The sequence below is a fragment of the Schistocerca cancellata genome, chromosome 5 (assembly GCF_023864275.1).
Source record: "Schistocerca cancellata isolate TAMUIC-IGC-003103 chromosome 5, iqSchCanc2.1, whole genome shotgun sequence".
Taxonomy (NCBI): Eukaryota; Metazoa; Arthropoda; class Insecta; order Orthoptera; family Acrididae; genus Schistocerca; species Schistocerca cancellata.
Window position 1 is genome coordinate 800,370,790 of NC_064630.1, and position 14,237 is coordinate 800,385,026.

Genomic DNA, 14,237 nt, shown 5'->3' on the forward strand with positions numbered 1-14,237 from the left:
TAGTCATCATCAAGATTTCAGTTGACCACATCTGACCAGCACAAGGAAGAAACACCAGGTGCACCAAATGCAGTGTAACCCCTTCACATCTGCACTTGCCATCTGAGGACATGTAATGGACTCCCTGCTACATTTTGTCATGCCACCCTATTGACTGGAACTAGTAGCAACTGGATTAGGGATTTACTGCCTCATATATAAGATGCCATTAACACTAGAAGCAGGAGCAGGAAACATGTACAGCTGGTGAATGGTGTCAAGCTGATTTCAGTAGTGAATTGCAGTTCTGCACTTCCCTGGATGAACATTCTCAGTGAGTGTTGTGGTGACCTCAGGAGAGGTCCTATTGTTCCAATGTTCTGGAGAGAGATAGTGGTGTTACTTCTGGCAACATTGCCTTGGAACCCATTGGGTATGACTGAAGATCATGAGTTTCACTGATTGAAGGAATTCTGACAGCATAAACATACATCACAGATATCATGTATCATTGTGTTTTTCTCTCTTGCACTAGTATTGTGGTGTCACTTTTCAACAGGACAATGCTTTTTCACACATCGCACATCTCTCTGAACTGCCTTCATGATACTGAGGCCGGTACAATCCACAGATCTGTTCATGGTAGAACACACATGTGTCTAACTCAGATGTCAACTCCATTCCAGTGCCAGTACCCATTACATCAAGGACCAATTACAACAGTTGTGGGCCAGCTGGTGTCAGAAGAGGATATAACTGCTTCATGACACTCTTCCCAACTGCATTTAGGCCAGATGGGGTAAAGCATCATACTGATAAGTGTGCTCATTCTGCCAAGTTCGATGTAAATTTGAACAGATATTGTAATCCTTGCTACTTGTCACTATACAAAAAGTTATGGTCAATGTGTGACAGAACAATCTGATGGTATCAGGAGAGAAGAGGTGTTCAGCAAGAGCAGATTAAATTCAGTTGGTGGTAGCTCATTTATTATTGTTATAAGTAGTTCATCTTGTTGTGAAATTGAAGTAAAGTAGTTTCTGTGAATTAATACTGATAGAGGTTGTGATCAACAACTGAAATAAATTGATACTTGGTTTCTTTTAATGACCTCTGACTCAGATGATACTTGCTGAAAGGCTCAAAGAAATTTTGAATCTTATTTCAAATAAGAACGCTATTCATACAGTTACAGTGGGTGGTGATTTCCACCTGCCCTTCATATGTTGGCAAAAATAAATGTTTAAAGTTGGTGGTAACCATAAAACATCTTTCAAAAGTGTTCTAAATGCTTTCTCTGAAAATTGTTTTGAGTCCACACAAATCATAAAAGGTTGCGATAGCGTACTAGACCTCTTAGCATCAGCAAATAGAGAGCATCATGATGGATACAGGAATCAGTGACCACAAAGTTGTAGTAGTTGTTGTTGTTGTCTTCAGTCCTGAGACTGATTTGATGCAGCTCTCCATGCTACCCTATCCTGAGCTTCTTCATCTCCCAGTACCTACTGCAACCTACATCCTTCTGAATCTGCTCAGTGTATTCATCTCTTGGTCTCCCTCTACGATTTTTACCCCCCACGCTGCCATCCAATGCTAAATTTGTGATCCCTTGATGCCTCAGAACATGTCCTACCAACCGGTCCCTTCTTCTTGTCAAGTTGTGCCACAAACTCCTCTTCTCCCCAATTCTATTCAATACCTCCTCATTAGTTATGTGATCTACCCATCTAATCTTTGTTACCATAACTTAAAAATCCACCAAAATAAATTGAACATGTATCCTTTTAAAAAGGCAGGTAAAAATCCACATCATCTTCTTAAGTCAGTTCCCATTTAAGCATCAACCAGATATGTTTTAAATTAAGAAGAATATAGATTACCAAAATTGAGGGTTTTATACTAAGAAAATTGATAGGAGGCAGAAAAATCCTCCATAGTACACAAAAAAAAGTCAGGTCATTGTTGCACATCAATGAAAAAATACATGCCACTTTTAAAAGAACCAAAATCTTGACAGTGGCAGTGATTTACAGATTCTTGAAAATCAGTATGGCCTTCAATGAAAGATGCTTTTAATAGTTTCCATAACAAAATGCTCTTTAGAAATTTGGCAACAAACCCAAAAAGATTCTGATCATGTGTAAAGTATACCAGTTGCAAGACACAATCAGTACCTTCACAGCACAATAGCTATTGTAACGTTACCAATAAGTGCCACTAAATTGATTTTCCAAAAATAACTTCATGAAAGAAGATACAGTGAATATTTTTAGAAATCAAATCAAGAAGAGCTGTCAAAATGAACAATGTAAATGTAGATACCCTTGATGTGGGTAAGCAACTTAAGTTGCTTAGTAAAGGCAAGTCCTCTGGTCCAGACTGTATTTCAGTGAGGTTCCTTTTGGCATATGCTGGTAAATAGCCTCATTTTTAGCAATCATATACAACTTCTCACTCAACAAAAGATTCATTCCTAAAGATTGGAAAGTTGGCACATGTGGTTTATGATGATAAATATAAATAACAAATACATTTATGTTCACAACAAATACATTGTTCAGAATTTTTGTATTCACAAAAATGAAATGTTGCATACACAGATAACATGAAGAATGACTCAGAAGTAGCCCATGGCTCGTAGATGGCAATGACAAAGATGAAACAAGGTGCCATATTACCAACATAATAATAGTATCACGTAATATGGTTACAATTTCAATTTATGAATAGGATACATGAGTTGCTCCTTACCAAGTGGTTTCATTAATACACCAGCAAACATTTCCCTTGACTTCAAGTACTCAACAACAATTTCACTTCTTTCTGCATATTGTCTAATGACTTGTCCTTTAGCACAAACATGTTTCAGTCTAGAATGCAACACAGGATTTTGTGACAGTGTAATTTGCTGTTTTTCACAGGAAAAATTATATAAAATTTTTTATGCTTATTATTTAAGAATTCGTGGTTCATGGTGTGGGTTCCTGTAGTCATGTCCTAGTTCATGAACCACGGGCAACGTATGAGTGGCCAAGTAAGTGGTCCCGACAGTTGGGATACCAGTTACTTTGGAATAAGGCTGGGCATCTCGGACATATTCTGAGCCGTGTCATGTTTGTGCTCATACAGCAAAGACTATCAAATCCACCGGTTAGTCCGTCAACCGTTAGGGGTAAAACTCAATGGGACTTGGGGCAAGTAAGGCTAGCAACCTGTTTCCCTGGTACTTTAAATATGATGCTGGCAACAATCAGAGCAAAATGCCTCGGACCTTTGGAGGTGACGGAGTCCCACCTCTAACTGACAAACCAGGGACTCCTAAGATACGACTTGGCAAACAAATGGTAATGAGCTGGGGAGCTATTAATATCAATGGGGGCTACTCTGGGAAGAAGGTAGAGCGAGCAGAGGCTGCAAGTAAGATGGGGCTGGACGTTTTAGCTGTTAGTGACATTCGGGTAAGGGGTGAGAAAGAAGAGGAAGTGGGAGAATACAAGGTCTACCTGTCAGGAGTCAAAGCAGGAATAGCACAATGGGGTGTCGGGCTTTACATCAGGAAAGAAATGGAACCCAGCATAGTTGCAGTAAGGTATGTAAACGAATGACTGATGTGGATAGATTTGACAGTGTCTAGCAAGAAAATTAGGATTGTGTCAGTATATTTGCATTGTGAAGGGGCAAACTTTGGAAACAGGTTGGAGGCTATGGGTCAAGCTGCTGGAAAACCATTCTGGAGTGTAATTAGCAGTCTTCGAAAGGGAGGTAAGAAGGAAATGACAAGTATTTTGGACAGGTCAGGAAAACTGCTGGTGAATCCTGTGGATGCCTTGGGCAGATGGAGGGAATATTTTGAAGAGTTGCTCAACGTAGGTGAAAAGACGATCAGCAATGTTTCAGATCTCGAGGTAGAATGGGATAGGAATGATGATGGAAATAGGATCACATTTGAGGAAGTGGAGAAAATGGTCAATAGATTGCAGTGCAATAAAGCAGCTGGGGTGGATGAAATTAAGTCAGAACTCATCAAATACAGTGGAATGTCAGGTCTTAAATGGCTACACAGGATAATTGAAATGGCCTGGGAGTCGGGACAGGTTCCATCAGACTGGACAAAAGCAGTAATCACACCAATCTTTAAACATGGAAACAGAAAAGATTGTAACAACTACAGAGGTATCTCTTTAATCAGCATTGTGGGTAAAATCTTCTCAGGTATTGTTGAAAGGAAAGTGCGAGTATTGAGTATTAGTTGAGGACCAATTGGATGAAAATCAGTGTGGGTTTAGGCCTCTTAGAGGTTGTCAGGACCAGATCTTTAGCTTACGGCAAATAATGGAGAAGTGTTATGAGTGGAACAGGGAATTGTATCTATGCTTTATAGATATAGAAAAGGCATATGACCGGGTTCCTAGGAGGAAGTTATTGTTTGTTCTACGAGATTATGGAATAGGAGGCAAACTTTTGCAAGCAATTAAAGGTCTTTACATGGATAGTCAGGCAGCAGTTAGAGTTGACAGTAAATTGAGTTCATGGTTCAAAGTAGTTTCAGGGGTAAGACAAGGCTGCAACCTGTCTCCACTGTTGTTCATATTATTTATGGATCATACGTTGAAAACAATAGACTGGCTGGGTGAGATCAAGATATGTGAACACAAAATAAGCAGTCTTGCATATGCGGATGACTTAGTTGTGATGGCAGATTCAGTTGAAAGTTTGCAAAGTAATATTTCAGAGCTAGATCAGAAATGTAAGGACTATGGTATGAAGATTAGCATCTCCAAAACGTAAGTAATGTCAGTGGGATAGAATTATAAACGGATTGAGTGCCAAATAGGAGGAACAAAGTTGGAACAGATGGATGGTTTCAAGTACTTAGGATGCATATTCTCACAGGATGGCAACATAGTGAAAGAACTGGAAGCGAGGTGTAGCAAAGCTAATGCAGTGAGCGCTCAGCTACGATCTACAGTTATCTGTGCACTGCTCAATCTTTCGACCAACTTTGTTGTATGGGAGCAAAAGCTGGGTGGATTCAGGTTACCTTATCAACAAGGTTGAGGTTACGGATATGAAAGTAGCTAGGATGATTGCAGGTACTTGTAGATGGGAACAATGGCAGGAGGGTGTCCACAATGAGGAAATCAAAGAAAAACTGGGAATGAACTCTATAGATGTAGCAGTCAGGGCGAACAGGCTTAGGTGGTGGGGTCATGTTACACGCATGGGAGAAGCAAGGTTACCCAAGAGACTCATGGGTTCAGCAGTAGGGAACAATGGCAGGAGGGTGTCCACAATGAGGAAATCAAAGAAAAACTGGGAATGAACTCTATAGATGTAGCAGTCAGAACGAACAGGCTTAGATGGTGGGGTCATGTTACACGCATGGGAGAAGCAAGGTTACCCAAGAGACTCATGGGTTCAGCAGTAGAGGGTAGGAGAAGTCGGGGCAGACCAAGGAGAAGGTACCTGGATTCGGTTAAGAATGATTTTGAAGTAATAGGTTTAACATCAGAAGAGGCACCAATGTTAGCACTGAATAGGGGATCATGGAGAAATTTGATAAGGGGGCTATGCTCCAGACTGAACGCTGAAAGGCATAATCAGTCTTAAAAGATGATGATGATGATGATTTAAGAATTCTTGTGTTGGCTGTCTCAAATACAGTGCTCCTTTAGTTGCAGAATTTAAAGTTTCATATTCAGCTTCAGTGGTTGAGTTTCCGACATCCTTCAGTTTCTTCCTCCCCCAGGAATTTATATTTTTCCCCAACAGAAAAATACTCTCATATTGTGAGAACACAGTAGTTCAACCACTTACAAAAACTGATCAAATAACTGAAACCAAAAATTTGCATATCACTTTTTCAACATAATGCTGTAGTCCATAGTACCGTTGAGATAACAGACTATTTTTACTGCCTCCAATGCACACTAGTGAAATTACAATTATATTGGCTTAAAATATTTGCTGGATAAGATATACCAGTACTAAAATACAGCAAACACTTCACAAGTTGTGGCTCTTCAAGCTTTCCCGGCAGATATGTTGTAAATAGACTTCACGGGTTTGCCACCAGATTATGTTATGCAAATTCCACAATATTTCCTCAGAACAACTGTCCAACATCGTTAGGTGGTTCAACCTTGCTGCTGGCTAGGTACGACATATGGTATCAGCACAGCGACACCCCATTTCTAGACCACTGCGAAGGTGCACAAATCACCCATGCACAATGATTTGCAGATAGATGGTGCTATACTCTCTCCTGCATGTGCACTGTACGCTGTGTTTACAAACAGTGTGGCCATATGTTACTCACTAAAAACTGTCTAGACCAATGTTATGACAGGTCTGTTATCGAAAAATCTTGGTTTTCATGTTGTAATTTAAAAGCAGCTGATGAAGGGTTCCAGGTTGTGCCAGTTAAAATCCTACATCCCTGGTGATGAGATTATCAGCTGCTTCCTTAATGACACAGTCTCAGAAATATGATGCCGAGGATAAAACTTCCGTCTTATCACAAATCTTGCAATGTCCTATATTCAGACAGTGTTCTGCAATTGCCGACGTCTTTGATTGATGAAGGTGTGTATGATGCAGATGTCCATCACAGGGTTCTTGTACTATGTGACAAGCCTGGCCTATATATGCTGTCGTGCATTGACAAGGAATCTTGTACACACCACATTTCCTCATGTCAAGATCATCCTTAAATGAACCCAATAGGTTTCTCAGTTTGGCAGATGGTTGAAAAACACACTTAATGCCATTTCTTCTGAGGATTCTACTGATTCTTCACAAAATGGCAAAAATGCCAAACTGGTGGCTGTCTTCGTATCTTGATTCTGCTTCATAGATTGAACTTGCTTGGGCCTGAATGCATTACATATCTGTCTCTCAGAATAACCATTTTGTCAGATGAATGTCTTCAAATGTTGTGTTTCACTCACCAGGCGCAGTAGATGATGTGTCATAAGGTTCCATCTGCTTTCCTTCACACCAAAACATCAAGAAAAGGTAAAGTCCCATCTTTTTCCACTTCCATTGTAAAGTTTATATTTGAATGGAGTGAATTCATATGCTGAAGAAAAGCAGGTTGAGTAGAAAGTCCATATGGCCACACCACAACGTATCATCCACATACCACAGAAAACAAGAGGGTTTGAGAGTTTCTGACTGTAGTGCTCTTTCTTCAGAATCCTCCATAAAATAATTGGCTACCACAGGAGACATAGGGCTTCCGATGGCAACACCATCCACTTGTTCAAAGTATTGGTCATGAAATAAGAAGTATGTTGAAGTAACCACATGTTTAAATAATGTTACTATGTCCTCCTCAAACATGTAGCTAATGGGCTCTAAAGAGTCCTGCAAGGCCACCTTTGTAAATAAAGACAACATTGAAACTTACTAAGAGATCTGATGTTTGCAATCTAAGAGTTTTCAGGTGACCTATGAAATCTTCCGAGTTTCGAATATGATGATCATCCTTGCCTACAAGAAGTCCCAGTGGTGATATTTGGCAACAAAATAAGTAGGTTCTCCTGTGTTACTTACAATGGGATGGAGAGGCACCCCATTCTTATGAATCTTCGTAGGCTGTAGAGTCTAGCAGGAACTGAAGCCTGTTGATGCAAACCCTTAGCAACTTGTGCTGAAATCGAGCTCTTCCTGATAAGTTCCATTGTCTTTCTCTGGATCCTACTTGTTATATCACTTTTTAATTTACTGTATGCAGGATTGTTGAGCAGTTAGTCTATCTTGCTGTTATATTCTGTGCCTGTTGGTTTCCACTGCGGCAGGTGATGTCATGGTCTCCTCTTAATTCTTGTAGAGCATTTCTTTCAGCTGAGGTGATGTTAAAGTTGGACCTCTTAGGTGAGGCTTGAGTCAACATGTGGCATGTGACAGACCTAATCTCTCTGGCTCCATCGTTAGAAAGTTTCGAAACTCTATTCCACCAATCACATGACGGGTGGGAATGGTCCCTGGCGTCGGTGCAAAATTCGGACCCTTCTCTAACACCGAAACTGCATCATCATCCAATGTCTTCTCCATGAGATTAAACACGGTACATCATCTTGGCAAGTTTTCTTGCATTCAGGCTTCAAATCGATCATATTTTGTCATCTGATGAACCTTAGCTTGTCAATCAGTCCAATCAGACAGTGCCCAAGTGGCACTGTCTACCCTGTTCCAGGATACTGCTGAATGGTTCACGGAAATCTTCAGATGGAGTGATCATAATTCTCTGGATACCGAGGACAATTCCTGATACGTATTGTGCACCCTTTCTCTCATCAGTGCTGCCACTTACCTGTCGTTTAATTCTAATGGCAGTCACAGAATTTATACAATGTTTAAAAACTGAAAAACTCTTAGAGTGCAATTCTCGGATCTGGTAGTAAGTTTTGATGTTGTGCCTTTATTTACAAAGGTGCCCTTGCAGGACTCTTTATAGCTCATTAGCAACATGTTTGAGAAGGACATAATAGCATTATTTAAACATGTGCTACATTCAACATACTTCTTATTTCAAGACCAATATTTTGAACAAATGGATGGTGTTGTCATGGGAAGCCCTCTGTCTCCTGTGGTGGCCAATTATTTTATGGAGAACTTTGAAGAAAAAGCACTACAGTCAACCACTCTCAAACCTCTTGTTTTCTGTGGTATGTGGGTGACACATCTGTGGTGTGGCCACATGGACTTGATACTGAACCTACATTCCTTCAGCATCTGAATTCACTCCATGCAAATATAAACTTCACAATGGAAGTGGAAAAAGATTAGCACTTTACCTTTTCTTGATGTTTTGGTGTGAAGGAAAGCAGATGGAACCTTGGGACACAGCGCATCTACCTCAAGTCAATGCATACAGATCTGTATCTGCAGGCTACAAGCTGCCATCATCCTGCACAATATGGTAGTGCATTACCTATGTTAGTTTATAGAATACATGTGATATCTGATCCTGAAAGAACTTTTGAAGGCAGTGTTCCAACAAAATGGTTATTCTGAGAGACAGATATGTAATGCATTCAGGCCCAAGCTAGTTCAATCTATAGAGCAGAATGAAGATACTTCATCATTTTTGCCGTATTTTGGTGCCATGTCATTATTTCAACCATCTGCAAAACTGAGAAACCTGTTGGGTTTGGTTAAGGATGATCTTGGCCTGAATAAATGTGGTGTGTACAAGATTCCTTGTAAATATGGGGCAGCATATATAGGCCAGACATGTCGCACAATACAGGAATGCTACAATGAACAACAGTGTCATACATACCTTCATCAACCAGAAAAGTTGGCAATTGTGGAACACTGTCTGAATACAGGACATCGTACGATTTGTGAACAGACAGAAGTTTTATCCCCAGCATCATCTTTCTGGAATTGTGTCATTAGGGAAGCAATACATATCTGTGCAGCCAATAATCTCATCAACAGGGGTGTGAGATTTCAGCTGAACACAGCCTGGAACCCTACATCGGCAGCTATTAAATCGCAATATGAAAATCAAGATTTTTTTATAACAGACCCATCATAACATTGGTTTAGACTGTTTTTAGTAACATTTGGCTGCACTGTTTGTAAACACAGCATACAGTGCATGTGCAGAACCACTCTGCAGTTTTCAGCAGAGGGCTTTTGAGCATCACACCATCTATCTGCAAATCATTACACATGCATGATTTCCGTGCCTGCGCATTCTTTGCGTACATGTTCTAGAAACAGGGTTTCAGTGTGCAGTTACCATCAGTCATATCTAGCTACCAGCAAGGTTGAACCACCTGAAGATGTAGGACTGTTGCTCTGAGGAAATATTGTGGAATTTGCACAATGTGATCTGATGGCAAACCTGTGAAGACTATTTATCCCAAAAGTTCCTGATATGGCACTGGAAATTTATCACCCCTGTACATCGCAAATTTTTAACACAGCCACCTTTATCATTCCTGCAGGAGTACAATCACACATATTAAAACGTTTCAACACATCTGCAAAATAGCTCTTCTAGTGAAGTTTTAAATTACGTTAGTCCCCGTTTCTACTTACAAAGGTACCTAGACAGGAGTTTGCTTCTCCTAAATCTTGAACATCAAAATGCTCAGATAGTTGCTGATACACATAGTCTTTCATCTCATTGTTGTTACAAAAGACATAAAAATCATCTACTTACAAAGCAACAATTGCATGTTTTCAACCTGACCTTTTAATGATCACATAATCTTCATCGGTATTTGCAGCACATCCTAGGTCTAAAAGTACACATTTTGCCTTTTCATTCCACTGTCTAGATGATTGTCTTAAACCATAAATGGCCTTGTGTGGTTTATAGACTTTACCTCATTCCTTTTTTATACAAAACAACCTGGTTACTTCATGAGAATAGTTTCCTCCTCTTAATAACAAAATGGTAGTTCTTAATGTTGAGATTTGTAGCCAAACTAAGGAAAAGACTGTACACCTCACAATAGATGAAAAGATTTCATTGTAATCTATTCCAGACTTTTGAGTAAACCCTTACGAACAAGTCCAGCAATAGAGTGCTGTACCATCTCCATTCCTTTTTTACTTAAATACACACTTGTTACATACAATACTTTTACTCTTTGGTGAGACCACAAGTTCCCGAACACTATTGTTCTGGAAACACTTTATTTCCTCTTTCATGGCCTTTCTTTTCTTTCGAGAACAGTTACTATCTTCCTATATATAATTAAAGGCTACCCAACCATTGACCTTCATCTGTGCGAATGCACACAGGTTGCCCGAACTCTTATGGGAATTGCCAAAGTGTGCACGAGTAATGAGTGGATGGGCAAATATCTATTAGGTACATTACATATGTAGAATTGTGGACAGTTGGGAATGTGGGTTTCACGGGAAGCGTGCAGGGGATAAGTCCCTGCAGTCACACTATTCATCTGTGTCCTCGGTGGCTCAGATGGAAAGAGCATCTGCCATGTAAGCAGGAGGTCCCGGGTTCGAGTCCCGGTCGGGGCACACATTTTCAACTCTCGCCCTCGAGGTATATTAACACCTGTCGGCTGAGGGTTTCAGTTAATTATTATTTATTACTTCAATGACTAAGATGAAACAAGGCACCAGATTACCAACATAACAACAATAACAATTTAGGAGATCATCTGGATAGCAATTTAACTAGAATGCATGACCCTGTGCTACAGATATGTGATTTGGGGTCCAGTCATTAAAACAAGAGCATTTTTTTGTTTTAATGATACTTCAGTCACCAAGTTTCTCCTCTGATTGAAAAAAGTATTTTGTTGATTCACTCTTACATAGGGAGAAATTACTATCATAATAAAGTAAGAGAAAACAGTGCTGTAATGGAAAGGTCTACAGTACATGTTCATATTTTCCACATGCTAGTGGACAGTGGAATGGTCAAGAAATCGTCTGGAAATGTTCATGAACTCTGAGCCAAATATTTAAGTTTGAGTTGCAGAATAGCCATGTACCTGTAGACATAGATATACACACTCAATCCATGTTCAATATACACTTTCATAAATAAAGTGCAATGTTTAGTCTACACATATCTTTATTTGATCATATCAACAAACATCCAAGAATTCATAATGAGGTAGTCACAATGGCCAACAGTAGACACCATTAAGTCTGTTAAATATTTGGCCTGTCTGTATGCTAGAGAGCCAATACGATTAACAGTGTGTCTTGATTATATTTTGTAAATCTGTGTAGTCATAGTGACCTCTGCTAGTGGTTTAAATTCAACACTTCCATAGAAAGGCCTGATTTCTATGGTAACTCTCCTGTTTCTCTATGAGAAGTTGAGCTGCATGACATTTCAGAAGTCAGTATGTACTGCTTTTCAACAAAGTAGAGACATTATAATAATAATATATGCCTTTAAGAATTGGCAGTGCAGAGAATTAATACTAAAAATGCATCAGAACATTTATACAACTAACACATTGTGAAAGATTTCATGGTTATACTAGAATGTTGTCCTCCATGCTCCAGATATCTGTTGTTTGGCACAGTGGTCAAACACTGGTGATAGAGCTAGCCAATAAATAATGAGTTCATGATTATTTTCTTTTCTAAAATTAAATGTTTCCAATTGGATGGATGTACCACACTGAGAGCATAAACACCTGACCCTGCTAACAAAAGGTACTGGAAGTATAATCTTACAGAAAAAATTGGTTGTAAAGCTACAATGAACAAAATGTCACAAAATAATGTTTTCCTTATGATACTGAAAAAGAGATGATAGCACTTCTGTAGGTGCACACATAAAGCTTTACAAAGCTTTGGAGGATTAAATCTGTTGAATGGCAAGCAGTGGAAGAGAAGTACAAGAAAAAATCTCATTGCCAAAATGTCACCTGTATTACAGTGGAATGCAAATGGATTCCAGGTTCATGTGGAAGAACAGAGGCTCTTGACACAAACAAGGTTTGGTCTCCAAGATACTAAGTTTAAAGAAATTGTTGTTCCTGTGCACAGAGATGATAATCTAACACAGAAAGGATGGCATTACTGAGGAAATGACTGAAATTTGTGTGGTCATATTCATCAATGATGAATACCACTCACAACCACTTTCCCTCAACACCAGCTTGCAAGCCATTGAAAGCTTTGTGTTGCCTGAAAACCATATGTCTTGTAAATTCAGGGTGAACTATGCATGTCAACCCTGCTACTGCTACACTTATGGAGAGCTGTGAGAGATAGTGGCAGAAAATAAGGATGAATAATATCTCATTAATAAATGAACCACTTGATCATGGCATAGCACGATTCAGTCATTCAGGTGGAACAAAGTATTCTGGCTCATTATCATACATGAAATTACCTTTTCACCTAAGACTTCCTCCTGGATAGCGAATAACCATCAGTAACAGTTGGCATATTTGGACTGATTCTGGTTGATATGCTAACAGGCAAGTGATGTCGCTAGTGTTATTATCTCCATGAAAAGTGATGACACTGGCAGTGTCCAACAACTTCTCAGTTTATGTGAGAGAACAAAATTAATCCTTAATCTATTAGGAAGGTTAAAATCATGTTTTTCCAAAATGCTTGTAACTATCTACATATTAAAGACAGTATTTTTAATTATTTTTGGATGTTTTTAGTTTGAAATACTTCTGTATTTGTAAATGACTTCAACTCCTTTTCTATTGTGTCATATTTTGATGCTACAATGTGCTCCTTAAGTGAAGTGCTCTAAGCAATTTTAGAAGGGCACTAATGATCTTACTGTCAAACATGCCAGCAACTGGCAATAGAATTGGTGAAAAAAACTGCTGCTCAAAAAAGTAGAAGTGTTGTACACATTAGAGACAAAGTGACATATGCAAAATACTTTCAGTGAAACAACTCATCTGGCATCAAGGAATTGCAGATGATGTTCGTGAAATACATGTCTTGTGTACAACAGTGTATGGAAGTGAACTAAGGGAACATTTGAGAAGACTGGAAGCATCTGAAATGTGGTACTACAAAAGAACGATAAATAGTACACGAAAAAATTATATATAAAACTGAGATGTATTGAAAAAAGCATTAGAGGAAAATAAGTTAATTGAAAATCTTCATCTGAGTAATAAGTTAGTGACAATCTGGCCAGTAATCCCAGTTAACTTATCACTGGAAGTAGGAGAGCCAAAAAAGTGTAGTGGCAGATAAAGATCAGAATGTGTAAAACGATTATGATGGGTATGGACATGTATAATCATATGGAAAGATGAATAGATTTGCATAAAATAAGAAAAAGAAAGGATGGAGAGAGAGAGAGAGAGAGAGAGAGAGAGAGAGAGAGAGAGAGAGAGAGAGAGTCTGTTTTACACCCAAGATAAGTTGAGTATCATTCCAAAGTTGTGATCAGTACATATTGCCTTTTGTTTATGACTGCCAACAACCTCAGCGACGTAGTAGCAAGGCAATGTCTCATGTTGTGTGTGTCAATGAGAAATAAATAACGTAAGTCTTGTTTGAATGTGAACAACTGTATAATGTGCTTTCACGAAATCATTTTATTCCAAGTCATAATTTATGTCAAAGCTACTAAGCAAATGTGCATTGGAGCATGCATGACTAAAAGTTGGCAGCCTTTCAAGCCAATACGTCCTTTTGTCCACGGCACTCTTGATCTTTCAATCTTTATCTGCCTGCACCCTTATTAGAACATGAGTGACACTATACAATAGAGGGGAGCTCCCACAGGGGGCAAATTTGAACTGCCAATGCATAAC

General features: G+C 39.1%; 1 protein-coding gene and 1 non-coding gene across 2 annotated transcripts in view; one reads left to right on the forward strand and one right to left on the reverse strand.

Moving 5' to 3' along the window:
• LOC126188809 (atrial natriuretic peptide receptor 1) overlaps positions 1-14,237 on the reverse strand; it is a 783,072-nt gene that overhangs the window by 86,703 nt on the left and 682,132 nt on the right. The window lies entirely within an intron of this gene.
• Trnat-ugu (transfer RNA threonine (anticodon UGU)) lies at positions 10,919-10,992 on the forward strand. The gene has a single exon. It is a non-coding gene; the product is annotated as a tRNA-Thr (tRNA).